This window comes from Mustela lutreola, chromosome 6 (genome assembly GCF_030435805.1).
Source record: "Mustela lutreola isolate mMusLut2 chromosome 6, mMusLut2.pri, whole genome shotgun sequence".
In the NCBI taxonomy this organism is placed as follows: Eukaryota; Metazoa; Chordata; class Mammalia; order Carnivora; family Mustelidae; genus Mustela; species Mustela lutreola.
The window spans coordinates 138710706-138718480 of NC_081295.1; the positions used below are offsets into that span (position 1 = coordinate 138710706).

General features: G+C 47.8%; 1 long non-coding RNA gene across 2 annotated transcripts; it reads left to right on the top strand.

Moving 5' to 3' along the window:
- The first annotated feature begins 1451 nt into the window (after positions 1–1451).
- On the top strand, positions 1452–3836 carry LOC131834494 (uncharacterized). 2 transcript variants are annotated; one of them, XR_009354916.1, is made up of 4 exons: positions 1452–1633; positions 1807–2024; positions 2581–2696; positions 3156–3836. It is a non-coding gene; the product is annotated as an uncharacterized LOC131834494 (long non-coding RNA). The 2 variants fall into 2 exon arrangements; XR_009354915.1 differs by having other exon boundaries at positions 1458–1633; positions 1807–2036.
- Positions 3837–7775: the final 3939 nt, after the last annotated feature.

The window sequence follows — 7775 nt, forward strand, 5'->3', positions numbered from 1 at the left end:
GCAAAGACGACCATGAAACCAGGACCTGGGTGCAAAACAACGCTTTCTCCTGTACATTTCCGTGTTTGCATCGCGACATTGACATGGGTCCTGGCATCTGTCTGCAGCGCAAAGGCGTGCAACCTGGTCCAGCTGCCGAAGCTGCCTGCCCGGGGAGGCGGTTTGCAGACAGCCCCGCGGGATCACGGAAACATGCTGTATCCGCCACTTCCGGCCCCAGCCCAGCTGCCCCGGAGATGCTGAGGGCAATGGAGCGGCCGCCCTCTCTCCCCACACAGGGCTGGCGTTCCCGCTAATGAGAGCTGGGACTCAGGCAAGAGGAAGGCCAGTTCTTGTGAGTGATGTAGAGAAACCCACTGTCCTTCGACCAGATCCCTGGATTCTGGGCTTCATCTCATTTAAGAAAGACATCTGTGTATATTGTGCAAAATAAATAAAATCGTGGGATGAGAAAAAAGGAAAGAGAAATAGTCCTGGTTTAATTCTCTGAAGAGGGCAGGTCTCAGGGTCTGGAAAGGGCTTAGTTTGTACTTGATCTGCAGACAGAATAGTCCCCTCTCTGCGGAGGTACTGACCATGTGAGCACACTGGGCAACCACACAGGACCGGGGTGGGTACGGTGCCCTTGAAACTAGCTGCTCTGTGTGACCTGGGATTTGTCCCCACCATTGGCAGTGGGTTAAGTGGATGAATCCGTAGCCAAGTAACACACTCTCCCTCTGTTCCGAAACGATCCTCTAGTTCTCAACCCAAGTCCCAGAGCAGGGCCTGTTGTCCTAATGACCCCGCACCCAGCCCATGCCGTGGAGTTAGAGACCTCTCAATCTCCTACTGATGGCATGAGAAAAACAGGGACCACGGAAGGGGAGAAAAAGGCCCAGGACACGACCTTGGGTCAGAGGGCTGGGAAATCCCCCGTGTGATTCAGCCCCTTAACATCTGTGTCTTTGGGGGTCATACCGGGGCTCCGGGAGGGAACCACATGTGACAGCCACATGCTTCTCTGCCAATCTCATTCAAAACAGCTCTGAGCTCCTTTCTAACCACAAAATGGCAGGAGCCAGTCTGAGTGCTGTTTACTCATCCTCTACCAAGCTGGTGAGCAGCAAAAGGCAGAAAGGTGGGCAAAACCCAGCAAGAGTCTTGGAAGGAAACCCCTCACGGGAGGTACAAATGGATGCCTGGGGCTCATCAAGCTGCGGGAGTATCCGAGTGTGCTCTGGCAGGGGCTCAAGGGCTCCTGGTCGGCAGAAACATGCAGGAAGGGCGCCTTCTCCCTGTAGAGCGCGTGGACAGGCTCCAGGAGGGTGCAGAGGTCCCCGAGGCAGGAAGTGAGGTCTGAACGTCTCCAGGAGCGTGGGGCAGAGGGAAAGGGAGGTTCTCACAGGAAGCCCCTCGGCCAGGCTCAGGGCTGGGGAGGAAGGCGTCCGGGGGTTCTCCCTTCCAACGTCACTTCCCAGCGTGGAATCGGGCCATCCACAAACAAAAGTGGGAGTGCAGGGCGGGGCTGGGCGCACACAGAAGGCTGGGAGCCGTAGCACCGCCAAAGGAGGCCGAGGGTCAGGAGAGAAGGACCATGAAAGGTGACACTTACTCAACAGGTTACTTAACCCTGAAGCAAACCGGGAGAAAGGTTAGTTTCTATCCGAAGCTGCTCTATGCAACTCATTCACTCCCTCCCTCACTCCTTCTCCCATGGGTTCGCACAGACATTCCAGCAAGTTCCCCGTCTGTGCACCTGCACGCGGGTAGGACCCCAGAGGAGACAAAGGGAAAAAAAAACATGCTTGGTCATTTTACTGCTAGGCTGTGACTTCCCGTCACTGAAAAGTACTTTTGCCTGATGAGAATAAACGTTGACCCGGACATTCAGAAAACGGTCCTCTTACAGTGAAGTAAGAAATTTGATCTGATTGGAAGATGCTCCCCTCTGACACCCAGGCTCCGAGGGCCTCATCCAGAGCTGGCCCAGATCAGCTGCAGGATTCTTGCTGACCTCGGCGTTTGTCTCTTCTAGTCTTCAGGTTCCGACAAGTGTATGAATTTTCCCGAAATTTTCATGTAACTTGGCCGGGTGGGGGCCGGGGGAGGCGGTTCTTGCCTGGGGCTTGGGACCTGTTACTTGTATTCATCTGCTGAGCTGCGCTGGAGAAAGGGCTGGGGACAACGGCTACCATCACACAGCTGGAGGTGGCCGTGGGCGAGGTAGGGGACTGCCCCGGGGATGGATTGAGGGGACCTGGGTGTCATACCCTGTCCTGACACCCAGTGGCTCTTGGTGCCTCATTCTCGCTGCTGTGGGAGAAAAGCAGGGAGAAGGGATATGCTCAGACTAGGGTCTCTTGGCCTTGACACTGTGTCTTGGGTCTACGGCCATACCACCCTGAACGCGCCCGATCTCGTCTGATCTTAGGGTCGGGCCTGGTTAGTACTTGGATGGGAGACACTGTGTCTTGGGACAGAACGTTCCTTGCTGTGGGGGCTGTCCTGTGCGTTGTGGGATGTCCCACAACCTCCCCAGTAGATGCCAATAGATTCCCTCCAGCTGCAACAGTCAAATGTATCTGCATTTATCGATAGGGGGGGAGGATTATCTCCAGTGGAAAACCATGGGTAGAGACCAGCACCGTCTAAGCCAGAAGCCAGACGTGATCATGGAGCACATGAAAGGTGGCTAGTTTCAACTGAGATGCACTGTAAGTAGAAAATGTACACTGGAATTCAGACATTCCAATGAAAAACAAAAAGAGAATGTAAACTATCCCGTGGATATTTTTATAGTAATACATTTTTATATTTTGTATTGATTCTATGTTGCTGTGGTAGTATTTTTAATACACAGTGATAAAGGATAAAAATTATAAGCATGAGTGTGCCTGGGTGGCTCAGTGGGTTAAGCCTCTGCCTTGGGCTCAGGTCATGATCCCAGGGTCCTGGAATGGAGCCCCGCATCATACTCTCTGCTCACTGGGGAGTCTGCTTCTCTCTCCCCCTCCCCACCCTGCTCATGTTCTCTCTCTCTCTTTCAAACAGATTTTTTAAAAATCTTTTAAAAAAATTGTAAACATGAATTTTACCTTTTTCTTTTTCTTTTTCTTTTTTTACTTTTTATAAAGTGGCTACAAAAAAAAAAAAAATTGAAAATAATGGCTCAGCTTTTGGAGGTAGAATTTCTGTTGAACACTGCTGGCCAAGACCCTCCCTGATCAGTAGCCCAAATTCCGTGCGAATGACTTACTACCTCAGGAACAAAGCAATCATTTTCCAGCACCATCTGCCATTGCAATGGACCAGACGGTGGAGGCATGTCAGAGGGCGGACACAGAAGCCTGTCAGAGCATCTCCGATGCTTGGCCTGAGATACATTTGAGTCTCTCTCTTCGCCTCGAAAAACTAAGCAAAATCTGCAGTGTCTGCATTGAGAGGCCGCGCCCTGCTTCATCCCACAGCGGAAGCAGCCCCGGCTGTCAGCATCCTGCTCTGGGCTGCTGATGGATGCAGCAGAGCCTGACACCCACACAGAAACCCAGGGAAGCCTGCCTCCCCGAGGTGGGCGGGGGGAACTTTCCGCTTCCTCCAACCTACAGAGGAGACTGGGGTCCGTGTGCTCTCTCTGTAACTGGGCAAGCTGGGTCCTAAAGCCACTGGTATGGAGAGCTTACTTGTCCAACAAGCCACCTCTCTACCTCTCTTAATTCCCGCAGGAGTTCTGTTAGCTGGACATTGTTAGGATGTTCCCATTAAAGGTATAGGTGGCCAGTCGGAACTTTGCTCCAGAAATTAAGGCCGTTAGAAATGTTAGTTTCTTCATTTCTATTAAATGGATTCAACCTTAACTTCTTGTTACTCTCACTTCTCATTCCAGTCCCCGCAGTTGTTCAAAAGGCAGAGACGGTTCCAGGGTCACAAACAAAGGAGAACATTGGAGGTGGGACTCCTCTACTTTTCTGTCCCTCAACTCATAATCCCTGACATGTCATTGCAATGGCCCACGAGGTACCTTGGAAAGTCTGTCTGCTGCCTCTAGGGAGCCGAGCAGCCATTCCCTTCCCTGGTTTGGCCGCTTTCCTGAGAGCTGGACTGTGACAACACAGGACTCAAATTCTTGAGGCTCCTTCTAGAATCCCCAACCCACCAACTCTTTCCTAGCTACTGGAAAGCATTTTCTCTGTTCTGAGGCATTCTCCTCTCACTGAAAAGCAAAACAAAAACAGAACAAAGAATGGCAGCCTCCATTCCTTCCCCACCCCACACCCTGCACACACACCCCATCTTCTGGGCACGAGCTAGCATTATCTGCTAAATGACTTTAAGCTTTCAAAACAAAGCCCAGAGGGTGGGTTTGGATTCAGGAAAACTCTGCTTTCAGTCCGGCACCACAAACCTCCCAGCAAAAGGAGGACCTCAAAGACCTGATTTTTCTGGGAACGGAGGCTTTAAGAAAAAGACAACAGACACAGCACAATTAAAATCTATAAATTATGCGGTTTCCACAAGTGGAGAAAGCAAGATTCAGTGGGGTCAAGTGACTTGCTCCATATCATATTTCTGGTAAGTGTCAGAGGAGGGACTCAAACCCAGGACCCCTGACTCCACCTAAATATACCATGTCCTGCCCTCCCTCCTCCGTGCTTTATCCCCAGAGGACCAGGGAGCACGGAAGCAGACCTGCCAGCTCTTTGTAACCACAGGCTGATGACCCTATGGAGGGGCAGCTGGACCTCAAGGTCCCCATCTCTATTCCCGGAAGCACTGTCCTCAAAGGACATTCTTAGGATTATACGGTTACCACACTCCCACTGACCAAGTTAGAACACACTTCCCTTACTTCTTGAGCATAACCGGGATTCTCTGGAACACTTAAACTTAAGACTTGGTTAAGAGATGATGGAACGCCTGGCTGGCTCAGTGGGTCAAGTACACCACTCTTAATCTCAGGGTCATGAGTTCAAGCCCCATGTTGGGGGTTGGGTTCACTTAAAATAAATAAAGGCAGACTTTGGGGGTGGGGAAGATTTATTTAAAATACTAAAGGCAGATTTTCTTTTTTTAAGTTGAGGTTAACACATAGCTATAGATCATCTGATTTTCAAAATGTTTCTCCCAGCTCTCTACAGAAATGGTTAAAAAAAAGAAAGAAAGTATTCAGTGAAACCCCTAGGTGTTTCAGGGAGTCTACAAATAGGTGATTTCAACTGCACTTGGTTATTTTTTGTTTGTTAGTTTTTTTAATTGGGTTATTGCGGAAGGAAGCATTCACTAGAAAAAGCCAATTTAGGGGAAGAGTGGAAATGCAGAGCTTTATTACCTTATGCAGTGGTAATCAGCCACGGTAATTGAATGGCTGATCAATTTCTCTATCATAAAACGATAGAATCAATCTTAAAATTGGAAAAGATGTTCTGTTCGCCATGTGAGTAGGCCCAACTCATGGGTAGCACAGGCATATTCACTTGGGTATCTGTCTTTCTAGGCCATGAAGTCTATTAAGGCAACAGAAATGGAGAGTGGTGGCTTATGTCCCCACAAGGAACCAGACCCACAGACCCTATAAATGGGTTCTTTTGAAACATCTTACTGAATACTCTTAGAAAATGCTACACCAGTAAAAATAACTGAGGATCTACCTATAGAAAACATAGCTTAAAATAGAGAGAATATCCAATCCAAGAAAATAAAAAAAAAGTACACAGACACTCCTGACAACACCGGGTGCCTGTTAAAAATTATATCAATAAAAACTGAGTTTCACAAACACAAGTTTGAATGAAAAAAGCCAGACAAAAGAGTACTTATTGAACAGTCCTACACATATAAAGTTAAAAACAGGAAAATTAGCTGTAGAAAACAGTTCAGAGGCTCCCCACCCCAAAAAATTAAAAATGGAATTATCACATGACCCAACAATTCCGCTTTGGGTGTATATCCTAACGATTAAAAGCAGGATCTTGAAGAGGTCCTTTACACTAAATGTTTATGGAAGCAACATTCACAATACTCAAAGATGGCCGTTACCCCAGTGTTCATCCATGGATGAGTGATAAATAAAATGTGGTTTATGTATACAATGCAATATTATTCAACCTTAAAAAGGAAGGAAGCTCTGACACAGGCGACAACATGGATAGACCTGGAGGACATTATGCTGAGTGATAGAAACCAGTCACCATAGAGCAAATACTGTATGATTCCACTCGTACAAAAGTCCAAGAGTGGTCAAATTGTAGAGCAGAAAGTCAAAAGACATTGCCTGGGGCTGATGGCCGGGAAGGGGGGCGCAGGGAACTAGGAAGGGGGTGTTAGTGCAAAATCACAGTTTTGCAAGATGAAGACAGTTCTGGAGACGGATAACAGTAATGGTTACACGGCCACGTGAAAGTATGGAAAGTCACTGACCTCTACACTTAAACATGGTTAAGATGATAGATTTTCTGTCTTTTGCACGTTACCACAATTAATAGTATTTTTTACAATAAGAGAGAGAGAGTGAGAGAGAAGTCAGGCAAACTAAACCATGTTGCGAGATGCAGGCTCATGGTGGAAAAAAGGACACGGAGTGGGCTTCTGGGCACCAGTCATGCTCTGTTTCCTGATCGAAGTGCTGGTCATATGAGTGTTTTCAATTTGTGGACTTTCAGCAAATTACACATTTAGGCTTTTGGAACTTTTCTTAACTTTTCTTAAGCTTGTTACCCTTAAGTTAAAAGTTAAAAAGTGCATTAATAAAAATAAAAACCCAACTCTACGAGGAAGACCACAAAAACACCAAGATAGTCTAAATTCTGTAGTAGCATAGGATGGACCATGAGCTTTTGCTCACATTTTGTTCAATCACAGCTTCTGGAGCTCCCAAGTTCATGAAGCAACTTCTATTTTTGTTTTCATTGCCACTTCTATTAATGGCCAAGACCACCCGAGGTTAAGCAGATTTTTTTTTTAAACTTTCTTTCAGGAGCCCCTACGCACAAAGGCTGCTCAGAAGAAATCCAGGCTTAGTCAGGCAGTCAGAGTGAAAAATGACTAGGGTGTGTGGAGAGCTGTGGTGTGAGCTTTGTTGGGATTAGGCAAATCACAGGTGCACCCTTACCTGAACCAGCCAGCAGCTTACTCATTAATCAGGTGCTTACCAGGCAGGCGCTCCAAGTTCCCCTCTCGGCCTGGCAGGCTGGTGGCTTTGGATTGGTTCCCAGTTTGGGGCTCCTCTGCCAGGTCCCCTTTTCCACTCCAGCCATAAACCCTATCCTGACCATAAACCCTAGGGTTCTGTCAGATTCTATTCACCCCTGGATTCCCTAGGCAGAGTTGACATCTCAGGTTTCTTCTCCCTCTGTGTGTGTGTGTATTTCCACACTTTCTCCAAGGTCTGCTCCCCCACACTATTCTCAAGTCTCAGGTTGTGATCTGAACGGGTTTCTCCGTAAGAGGGCCCAGACTGCCACTCTGCTTCCTCGCCTTTCTCCCAAAGCTTTTATTTGTACTTTTCACCCAAATCCCTTCACTTACCAAAACCTAAGCCCAGAGAAGGCATAGGGGGTGTCACAGAAGCCAATTCTACAGTTCATTTCCTTTCGGGCCTTTTAATCCAATCTTTTAAAAAAAATAATAGTAATAATGATATTGATGTTTTACAATACACTAAGCACCAAACTCTTGAAATAATGCTCATGCCCTCTTCAGTCATCAAGGGGGATGCCGAGGCTCAGAGAGGTCCTTTGCCTCTGGCCCTACAGAAGGCATCAACACAGCCAAAATGCAGGCCTGGGTTTGGCATTGGA